We start from the raw sequence: 11,197 nt of genomic DNA on the forward strand, positions 1-11,197 counted from the left end.
TTCTGCCCAGAACTGGATATGTCCCACCAGATACACACTGTTAACCTCTCCTTAATTCCTCCTTAAAACCTGTGTGTTCCCTGTCCCCATTATCTCCCGTTCTAGGGAGACATCATCCTCCCATCTCTGCGACTTCTCCAGGGCATCGTCCACGGGGTGGCCAGCAGGACAGCTGAAGGAAATCATACCACTCCCTTTTTCCAAACCTTCTCTAGCTCCCTAGTACCCTGAGGATAAAGCATTGGTTTAAACTTTGCTAGGAGTCTGGAGTAGTGGACTCAGGAGGCAGAGGCAGGTGAATCTCTGTGAGTTCAAGGCCAGCCTGATCTAGGAAAAGAGTTCCAGGGACAGGCAGGGCTACAAGAGAGATTCTGTCTCAAATAAACAAACAAACAAACAAACTTTGCTAGAGGTAGAGCAATTATTGCCTGAAAGAACTCTGGGAAAGTAAGTTGCTGGCTGTGTCTTACTTTGGACAAGTATCAGTCAGATACTTTCTACATCTTGGTTTTCTTACCAGTAAAGTGGGTCTCTTTATACCCAATGCATAGGACTGAGGGAGGAAACAGGTCAAATAGACTGCATGTGGCGCACAGAATGCTTCAGTGTGGGTAAATTGTTAAAACAGTGATTTTTATAGAGCCTACAGAGATTGTCCTCACTCACAGGATGACTTCACTCTATACAAATCAGGCTAGCCTGAAGCTTGTGGCAATCCTCCTGCTTCCAGAGAGCCGGGATTATAGGAACGGGCCACCATGACACCGCTCTATGGTGCTTTGCTATACCATGTCATCCTCTATCCCATTAGTCACTGCATCCCCAACCATTTTTTTTTTAAATCTCCTGGCTGTGGAATAGGTCTCTCTGGCACCCACTGTCCTATCTCCAGCTATATCCCACTGGAGCAGTGGTTCTCAACCTGTGTGTTGAGACCCCCTTTGGGGGTCAAACAACCCTTTCACATAGGTCCTATATCAGCTGTTTACATTACAATTCATAACAGCAGCAAAGAAAAGAACTTCGGGGTGGGGGGTGGTCACCACACCATGAGGAACTGTATTAAAGGGTCACAGCACTGGAAAGGTTGAGAACCACCTCACTGAACTAAGTCTGATGGTGGTCTTCCTGACCCAGGCTCCTGTTTCTAGGTCTTCCATGGGGCAGCAGGTAAACATGTGTCAAATTACATTAATAAATTACCCCACATCTACTCTACCCTACTTGGGATCTCCTCCTGTTAGAGATGAATGAATGTAGACCAGCTGTGACCCCGACATTGCAGAGGTGGAGGCTGGAAGATCCCAAGTTTAAGGTCATCTTCAGCTCTGTAACAAATCTGAGCCCAGGCTGGGCTATAGAGTGGGTACCCTGTCTCAGACCTTCCCCAACAATAAGTAAGAAAAAAAATTGCCTTATACTATACATGCAGCTAACGTTGCCTGGGAAGTCCAGGGAACTTTCTCCGTCTTTATTCTGAGTGCTTAAAGGAGAAGAGCAGTGAGAACATTGAAGAAAGAGGCATGGTGGACAGCAGAGGTGGCTCAGCACTTAGGAGCGTTGCTACTCTTCCAGGGGACCTGGGTTTGGTTCTCAGCACCCACACAGCGACTCACAACCATCCTTAGCTCCAGTTACAGGGGATCCGACGTCCTCTTTCGACCTCCTCAGGCACTGCACATAAGTAGTGCCCAAACATGCACGCAGGCAAACACTCCTTGCCATAAAATAAAATAAATAAACAGGGCGGTGGTGGCACACGCCGGTCTTTAATCTCAGCACTCAGAGGCAGAGACAGGAGGATCTCTGAGTTCAAGGCCAGCCTGGTCTACAGAGAGAGTTCCAGGAAGGCCAGGGCTGTACAGAGAAACCCTTTCTCCAAAAACCAAAATAAACAAATCTTTAAAGAATAAATTAGAAAATGTTTAGAGGAGGAGGGAGGAACCACACATGTAAAGGAGAAAGGTAGGACTGAAAAGTGGGGCTTGGGGGCGGGTGACTAAGGGAAATTCAGTTAGAGAAACCCCTTGTTTATAACTGAATCAGCTGAGGACCAGGATGAGTGTGTCTTCTGTCCAGCTGCCATGAGAGGCAGCAAAGGTACCAGGTGCCTGCACACTCAGGAAGTCAGGAGCGCTTTGGAGGCGGTCACGTTGGGGGCAGAGGGTAGTTTAGCGAGAGCCTGAGCACCAGAGGAAACGTGAATTGTTGCTGGGCTAATGAGCTCAGCCCCACCTAGACTTGACTATAAAACAAGGGAGATGACAGCCAGCCAGCAGTGAGAGTGTCACCCCAGCTGGAATGCTGCAGGGCACTGCTGTCTCCCACCCCAGAGCCAGAACAGCCTTGTGGCTCACCACAGGCCACAGAGCGTGTCCAGCTTGTCCTGAGTTCCTGTCAAGCCACAGTCCTGAGCAGAGTGAGGAACAGAGACCCCTTCAGTGGGCTGTGACACCCTAGCCTACAGGCGCCAGGAAGAGGAAGCTGCCGGCACTTCCCCAAAGTCAGTTTCAGGGTGGGTGTGTCTGCTGCCCTGGCCCAGAGTCCAGGAATGGTCCGGACCCCAGGGAGGTCCAAGATCCTAGGTACCTCACCTCCATGGCGATTAGGTGGGTGGGGGTGTCTCCAGACAAAGACCCATGACCGCCAAATCACTACCTTGGAGATACGGCATTGGCAACTTCTGCTTGAGGTTTTCAGTGGCCAGAGCTCCTGTCCTGGCTACCCCCCCAACCCGCCCCACCCCCGCAGCCTTGAACCAAGCTCCACCTCCTGGTCTGTCCCCTGAACTTCCCCCTTGTGCTTCTTGGCCCAGCAGTGATTCTGAAATTAGAGTGGGCGATCTTCCCCTCTCTTCCCAGTCCCTGCCTGGGTGCTTTTTTTTTCCCAAAAGGAACAGACCAAGCCTGGGGCCCTAGACCCTAAGTTTCCTCTTCCTGACCATCTCTCCACAAATAATTGACTTCAACTTAGAGAACTGAAGACCCTGAACTCTTTGCCCAGAAGTTTCTGGAACAGACAAGATCTCTCCCCGCCCCCCCCAAATCCACCCTACCCCCATGACTGGGAAACTTCACCTGTTCCTCTGCTCAAGCACTGGAAACTGCTGGGTGCCAAGGCTGAGAATGCTAGGGCAGGGAAGGCAGGTGGACTCCACCCTCAGGAGCATAAGCTGAACAAGTAAACAGGGAAATGAACTCCAGTTTCAGAGGAAATCAACAGGAGATATGTGCAGGGATGCCAGCTGGAGAAGGAAGAACTCTGTCTCATGGAAAGGGACCCGTATTGTGACAAGCACAGAGGAGGGGACCTGCTCAGCTAACAGCAAAGGCAGGTCTTGGGGCAGGCAGGAGCTAGCTGTTCCTGGACCAGAAGAGAGCCTGGCTAGTAATGTGAGATATGTGAGGATAGTAACGTGAGCGATGTCACCGAGGAAGGACACCTAGCATCTCCAGATGAGGGACCCAGATCTATTCTTGTCACTCCAACTTGTGCTGGTAGTTAGAGGCACTTCTGTTATAAATGGGAGGAATGGCCCTGGAACCTTGCACTAGAACAAGAGGACCCGCAGGGCTTTAGGGCCAAGAACTGAGCCTCTCTTCTCTTAGTGCTTGAAGAGTTCACGCCCAGTCTTTCACTGGGCCTCAGAAGGCTATCCGCCAGGGGAAGCTCAGGGTCCTAGGAGGGCTAGGAAATGATAATCAGCCGTATCCCAGGAGCCACTGCTCTGCTCAGGTTGTTGCCCGGTCCTCCTTTCCAGTCTGTCCAAAGGTAGGGGCTGGTGGCCTCTCCCGTGACTCGTTAGTGCTGTCATTAGCACTGCTTCCTGGAATTTAATTTAATGAAGAGGCAAAAACAGCTCTAATGAAGGTGATGTAACAGCAGCCACCGAGCAGGGTGCACCTTGCCATGTGGGAATGAGAGCTTTCTGTAGACAGTAATGGTAATCCGAAATAGAGAGGGAAGAAAGTCGGGGAGCTTGCTCTGGGGGGACAGCTGGGCACTGGGTCAGGGAAGCACAGGGCCATTGCTGTAGGAAGCCACCCAAAGCGAAGCAGTTAGAAAGGAGCCTGGTGAGGGGCAACAAAGGCTGCTGGAGAACCAGCCTCCAGGAAGCCATCAGCCAGGAAAAAGGCCCTAAGATGAGGACCAGCATGTGTCCTCCAGCAGGCCAGGGTGTAAACTAATACCAGAAAGGAGGAGGTCAGATCATAACGGCCACAGGCAAGAAAGAGTAATGTGACTCTTAGAGGTGAGGGGGGAAAAAAAGAGTCAAACTGTATTCTAAGCACGATAAAATCATTTGAGGGGGTTTATCTCTCCCCGTTTTCCAGGCAGGGTGACAAGATCTGACATTTCATTTTTTAAGATTTGTTTTCTAACTAATTAATTACTAACTAACTTACACAGTGTCTCACTATGTAGCCCTGGCTGGCCTAGAACTCACTATGTAGACCAGGCTGGCCTTGAACTCACAGAGATCCATCAGTCTTTGCCTCCCAAATAGTATTAAAGGCATGTCCCACCACACTGTCATTTTTAATTTTTGTTTTATTATCTTTTTTTTAAAAGATTTATTTATTAATTATGTATACAATGTTCTGCCTGCATGTACGCCTGCAGGCCAGAAGAGGGCACCAGATCTCATTACAGATGGTTGTGAGCCACCATGTGGTTGCTGGGAATTGAACTCAGGACCTCTGGAAGAACAGTCAGTGCTCTTAACCGCTGAGCCATCTCTCCAGCCCCTGTTTTATTATCTTTTAAATGTGTGTCTGTGTTTTGTCTGCATGTATGTAAGTATGTGCATCATGTGTGTGCCTGGTGTCTATGGAGACCGAAAGAGGATGGCACATGCCCTGAGATTAGAATTATGGTTGTGAGTTGCCATGTGGGTGCTGGGAACTGAACCTGGGTCCTCTGTAAGAGCAACAAGTACTCTCAGCCAGTGAGCCATCTTTCCAGCCCCAGTTTTAATTTTTTATTAATTAATTAATTTAGTTTTTCGAGACAGGGTCTCTCTGTGGAACATCTCTGGTTGTCCTGGAACTCACTTTTTGTTGACCAGGATGACCTCGAACTCACAGAGATCTATCTGCCTCTGCTTCCCAAGTGCTGGGATTAAAAGCACATGCCACCACCATCCTGCCTCAGTTTTATTTAAAAAAAAAAAGATTTAAGGGCTGGAGAGATGGCTCAGAGGTAAAGAGCACTGGCTGTTCTTCCAGAGGTCCTGAGTTCAATTCCCAGCAACCACATGGTGGCTCACAACCATCTGTAATGAGATCTGGCTCCCTCTTCTGGCCTGCAGGGATACATGCAAACAGAACACTGCATACATAATAAATAAATCTTTAAAAAAAAAAAAAAAGATTTAAGTCAGGCATGGTGGCACAAGCCTTTAATGCCAGCACTTGGGAAGCAGAGGCAGATAGATCTCTGAGTTTGAGGCCACCCTGGTCTACATAGTGAGTTCCAGGACATCCAGAGTTACATAGTGAGACCCTCCCTCAAAATAAGAAACAGAGGAATTTATTTACATAACTGTTTGTCTACATGCATATATTCGAAGGTTTCAGAAGAGGGTGTAAGATCCCCTGTAATTGGAGCTTAGACAGTTGTGAGCTACCATGTGGCTGGAACCCAAATGCCTGTTTCCTGGAAGAGCATTCAGTGCTCTTAACTGCTGGGCCATCTCCTGGCCCCTCCTTCTTCCATTTTTTTTTTTTTTTTTTTTTTTTGGTTTTTCGAGACAGGGTTTCTCTGTGTAGCTTTGCGCCTTTCCTGGAACTCACTTGGTAGTCCAGGCTGGCCTCGATCCTTCTTCCATTTTTAAATTATGCGTGTGTATATGTATCTGTGTGTGGGTACATGCATGTGGATTCAGGTGACCTTGGAGGTGAGAAGAGGGTGTCAGGTCTCCAGGAGCTGAAGTTACATGCATTTGAGTTGCCCAACATAGGTGCTAGGAACTCAATTCTGTTTTCTGCAAGAGCAGCAAGTGCTCTTTCCTGCTGAGCCATCTCTTCAGCTCCAAGATCTGGTATTTTAACGATCCCGATCCCTCTGGCTTTTATGAGAAATATAGCCTAAGGAGAAGAGGGAAGGCTGGGAGGCAGGGAGTAGCCATCATGTGAGGGTGATGGCGTGAAGCCTGTCCCACAGGACAGTCTTGTGTCTCCTAGGAGAAGAGCTCTTAGGTGTGTGTGTACAAATACATTAAGGGGCTGGTTTTTGCTTCCTCCAGCAGGCCTGGGACTGGTTGGTCTCCTTTTAGCCTTCCCTGAAGGCATAGCCTTTTCTCCAAATAGAGGTGGCTCATTATACATAAAAAACCTTTTAAGGCCGAGTGTGGTGGTTCTTGCCTTTAGCATCAGCATTCAGGTGGCAGAGGCAGGCACATCTCAGTGAGGTCGAGGCCAGCCTGGTCTGCGTAAGAGTTCCAGGCCAGGTGGGGCTACATGGTGAGATCTGGTCTTAAATACTTGTTGGCGCGCGCGCGTGCATGTGTGCGTGCGTGTGTGTGTGTGTGTGTGTGTGTGTGTGTGTGTGTGTGTGTGGCAGCGCACATGTGTGAGGAACAAAAGACAACTTTGTGGAGTCGGTTCTGTCCCTCTGCTTTTAAGTAGTTTCCAGGGATTTAAGGCACATTGTCAGGTGTCAGGCTTACACCCAAGGGCCTTTAACCCAGTGAGCCATCTTGCTGGCCCAAGAACACTCCTGAAGTCCCCTTAATGGTTTCTTCACCTTTCTGCACCTCTCCATCTACAGGAAGGAAGCCGTCCTGGCCCTGCCCAGGGTCTTAGCCAGTGACAGACTCAGAGTCCACAGGACTGTTTCACAAGGGAAAAATCAGGGGGCTGCTCAGGCGTGAATCCTAGAGCTGTGCAGGGCGCACCCTCGTGGGGTACCTTGTCTCTGACGCTGCACCACAGTCCTACAGCACCCCTCAGTTCTCTCACTGCCTCCCCACAAACATCTACCTCCGCGGAGTTGAAGGCGGAAGTGGTCTCCCGGAGAGCTGCCCCGCCTCTTCCGGGATCCCTAGGCCAGAGCGCGCGAGTTCAGCGGCCTCCTCCACGGAGGAGCAGCGCCCCCTGGCGGGCAAAGAGCGCATGCGGCTCAGGAACCGTGGCGGACCAGGCTCCTCATCTTCCTCTCTCTGGTCCTCGCTTGGCCTCTCCGGCCACCGCCTGTGGCTGCTACCGCCTTCCAGGTCTTCTCGTCTCCTGCCTTGGGCTCTAGTCTCGCCTTCGCCGAAGCGTCAGTCCATGGGCGTCGAGGCCTAGTTGCACAAAGCAGCCCCTGCTTAGCATCTTCTTGCTTGCTCCGTGCCCTCTGTGGTACCTACCCTGTTGCTCTTCTCTTGCACTAGAATCCATCCATCTAAACCCTCTTCCCTTGTAGCCATTACCAGCTGGTCCTTAGAACGCCTCCAGTGACAACTGTCTTTCGTGGTGCTTCATGCTTTCTGTTCAGGGCTCTTCCCCCCCTTTCTGCTTTCACTTCACAGCTGAGATTGGAGACTTACAAGGGGACTTGTGTAGTTCTACGCTGGACATCTTACCTGCTTCCTGAAGGCTTAGGCTCGGCGTTGGTCACTGTGCCCAGCCCAAGACATGCACTGTGGGAGCTGGAATGCACTGTGGAGTTTGACCCTAAAGTCAAGGGTAGGATAAGGAGAAAAACTGAGTAATACCTGAAGGGGCTCTGAGAACCCTGAGCGCAGTAAATGGGACTGGAGAACATAGCTCAGCGGCATACCATCTGCCTGCCATGTGCACAGCCCTGGGTTCCATCCACGGCAGGTGAGAGAGGGGATCCGGGTTTGGGTTGGGGATATAGCTGAATTTCTCAATTGGTAGAGCGCTCCCTAGCATGCGTGAAGCCCTGGTTCCATCCCTGAAACTACCTAAACTGGACATGATGATGCATGTGTACGATCCCAGCAACTGCGAGATGGAGGCAGGGAAAAGGGTCCATCCTGGGGTCTCTCCAAGGTCAGGTAGCAAGTGGACCCAGACTGGATCCCCGTGGTATTCACCTGCCCACAATACACCTGGGAGATCCAAGCCTTCTAGGATCATCTCTCCCTCTCTGCTGTTTTCTGCCTCTCCGTTTAATCTGGGTTCCCGCACAGCCCGGACCACCAGAGGGCAGCAGAGGCCGCCTGCTGTAGACTTGAGGGTTCAGCGCTGGTCAGGCTAAGCTGACTGTGCTCCGGCTCGCAGGTTTAAGGCTTGGATTTTGATGGTGTAGTTTGTTTGTGGTTGTTGCTTTGTTTTGTTTTGTGTTCTTGGGACAGAACCTCTCTTCATAGTCTTGGTTTGTCTAGAACTCCCTATGTAGACTACACTAGCCTTGAACTTGGGGCCATCCTCCTGCCTCCTATTAGGGACCGTAAGCTTGCCACTGCCTCACCTAGACCTTGTGAAAACTTGAAAGCAGGTTTCTTTTTCTTTCTTTTCTTTTTTCTTTCTGTCTTGTAGCAGGAATCTTAAAAGTTCTTATTAATAAAATCAAACCTGAGGCCAGGTATTGGGGTGAATGCTGGAAGATCAGAAAGACAGAACAGGCCACAGCCACCTCACCTCGCCACAGCTACCTCACCTCGCCAGTTCCTCAGCTGATCCTGTTTCCTCAAACTGGAAACTTCTGAGTCCTCATCCAAATGAGTCTCAGCTGAACTGTGCTGCTCCAAAGCCTGAAGCTTAACCAGCCAAATGCTTCTAGTTTCTGGTCTCTACGCCTTATCTATCTTTCTGTTTTTGCCATCACTCCCTGGGATTAAAGGCTCACTTCTTGGGATTAAAGGCGTGTGTCACCATGCCTGGCTGTTTCCAATGTGGCCTTGAACTCACAGAGATCCAGAGGGATTTCTGCCTCTGGAATGCTGGGATTAAAGGCGTGTGCTACCACTGCCTATCCTCTATATTTAATATTGTGGCTGTCCTGTTCTCTGACCCCAGATAAGTTTATTAGGGTGCACAATATTTTGGGGAATACAATACCACCACACTTTTTTTTTCCCAAGACAGAGTTTCTCTGTGGAGCCCCAGCTGTTCTGGAACTTGCTCTGTAGACCAGGCTGGTCTTGAATTTACAGAGATCCACCTTCCTCTGCCTCCTGAGTACTGGAATTAAAGGCTTGCACCACCACTGCATGGCTTTTCTCTCTTTCTGTCTGTCTTTGTTTCTTCCTTTTCTCTTTCTTTCTTTCTTTCTTTTTTTTTTTTTTCGGTTTTTCCAAGACAGAGTTTCTCCATATAGTTTTGGTGCCTATCCTGGATCTCGCTCTATAGACCAGGCTGGCCTCGAACTCAGAGACCTGCCTGGCTGTGCCTCCCAAGTGCTGGGATCAAAGGCGTGCGCCACCACCGCCCGGCCTCCTCCTCTCTTTTTTAAAAGAGATTTATTTTATATGTATATGTGCCCATGTGTGCGGGTTCTTATGGAGGTCAGAAGAAAGGGTCAGATGCCTGGAATCAGAATTTCAAGTAGCTGTGAGTCACCAAATGTAGGTGCTGGGAACTGAACCTGGGTCCTCTGGAAGAGCAGCAAGTGCTCTTAACTGCTGAGCCTTCTCTAGTTCCCCGAAAGCAGTTTTGTTCTTTTAGTCTTTCTTCTAGGGCTATTCTTCCTAAATCCCTCACTTGTAATCAAGTGTCACTCCTACAAGTTGTTTGAAAGAAAGTCATTTGCTTAGACTTTACACTGGGTCAAGGCAGACACCCACACATGTCCCCAGGGTCTTCCCACATGCTCCTTCCTGTAATGGCTCATCTGGGACTCAGTGGATACTAGCGACTGTATTTGGTCACTCTCTGATTTCTAGCTGTCACTGTCTACCCTCTCCATTACTGTCTTCCAGCTCAGTTTCCCCAGCATCCTTTTTACCAGCTCCAGCTCATCAGCCAGCGAAGCACTTCCCTTTCTGTTCTTTTCGGCAATAATTCCCAGTCTCTGTCTTCATTTCATTTCACTTTTTAAACTTAAAAAATACACAATGAACACGTAAATGCAAGCGCCCAAGAAGGGCAGAGGCTTTGGACCCCCTGGAGCTGGAGTTACAGGCAATGTGAGCTCTCTGATCTGGATGCTGGGAACCAAACTTGGGTCTTCTAGAATAGCAATACAGACTCTAAACCTCTGAGCCATCTCTCAATTCAGCAACAGGAGCAATCTATATAACACTTAGACTTATTAGCTGGGTGTGGCGGCACACGCCTTTAATCCTAGCACTGGATAAGCAGAGGTAGGTGGACATCTGTGAGTGGAAGGCCAACCTGGTCTACCCTGGGAGTTCCAGTGAAATCAAGGCTACATATTGAGTTCTTGTCACGGAGTGGGGCGGAGGAGGGGTTGGAGAGATGGCTCAGTGGTTAAGAGCACTGACTGCTCTTGTAGAGGGGCCTGGATTGATTCCCAGCACCCATGTGGCAGCTCCCAACCATCTTTTTTTTTTTTTTTAAGATTTTATTTATTTATTATGTATACAGCATGTATGACTGCAGGCCAGAAGAGGGCACCAGATCTCATTACAGATGGTTGTGAGCCACCATGTGGTTGCTGGGAATTGAACTCAGGACCTCTGGAAGAGCAGTCAGTGCTCTTAACCTCTGAACCATCTCTCCAGACCCTCCTAACCATCTCTTAACTCCAGTTCCAGGCGATCTGATGCCCTCTTCTGACCCCCTCAGGCACCAGACATGCATGTGGTACATATTTTCACATGCTGACAAAACACTTATGCACATTAAAAGTAAATAGATAAATAAAAAGTATTGTCTGCTTTAAAAAAATCAGCCAACCAGCCAGGTGTGGTGGCATACAGCTTTGATCCCAGCACTCGAGGCAAAGGCGGGTAGATTTCTGTAAGTTTCAGGGCAGCCTGGTCTGTAGAGCGAGTTTCAGGACAGCCAGGGCTATGCAGAGAAACCCTGTCTTGAAAAACCAAAACAAACAAACAAAAAATTCAACACAAAGCAAATAAAAAAAAAAACCCAAAAAGCAAAGCAAAACAAGGAAAACCAAAAACCCTTAGAGTCACCGCTGAATCGGATCTTACCCCCTTCCATTTCTGGGCCGGCATTGTTCTCACACTGCAAACTAGTCCAAACATCCTGCCGTGGCTGACAGGACCCCAGAGTACTTCCTCCTCTTCAGTGCCCACTAGACACTTCTCCTTTCCTTTGTC

Source organism: Peromyscus californicus, unplaced genomic scaffold (genome assembly GCF_007827085.1).
Source record: "Peromyscus californicus insignis strain IS unplaced genomic scaffold, ASM782708v3 Scaffold_11__1_contigs__length_118956290, whole genome shotgun sequence".
NCBI lineage: Eukaryota > Metazoa > Chordata > Mammalia > Rodentia > Cricetidae > Peromyscus > Peromyscus californicus.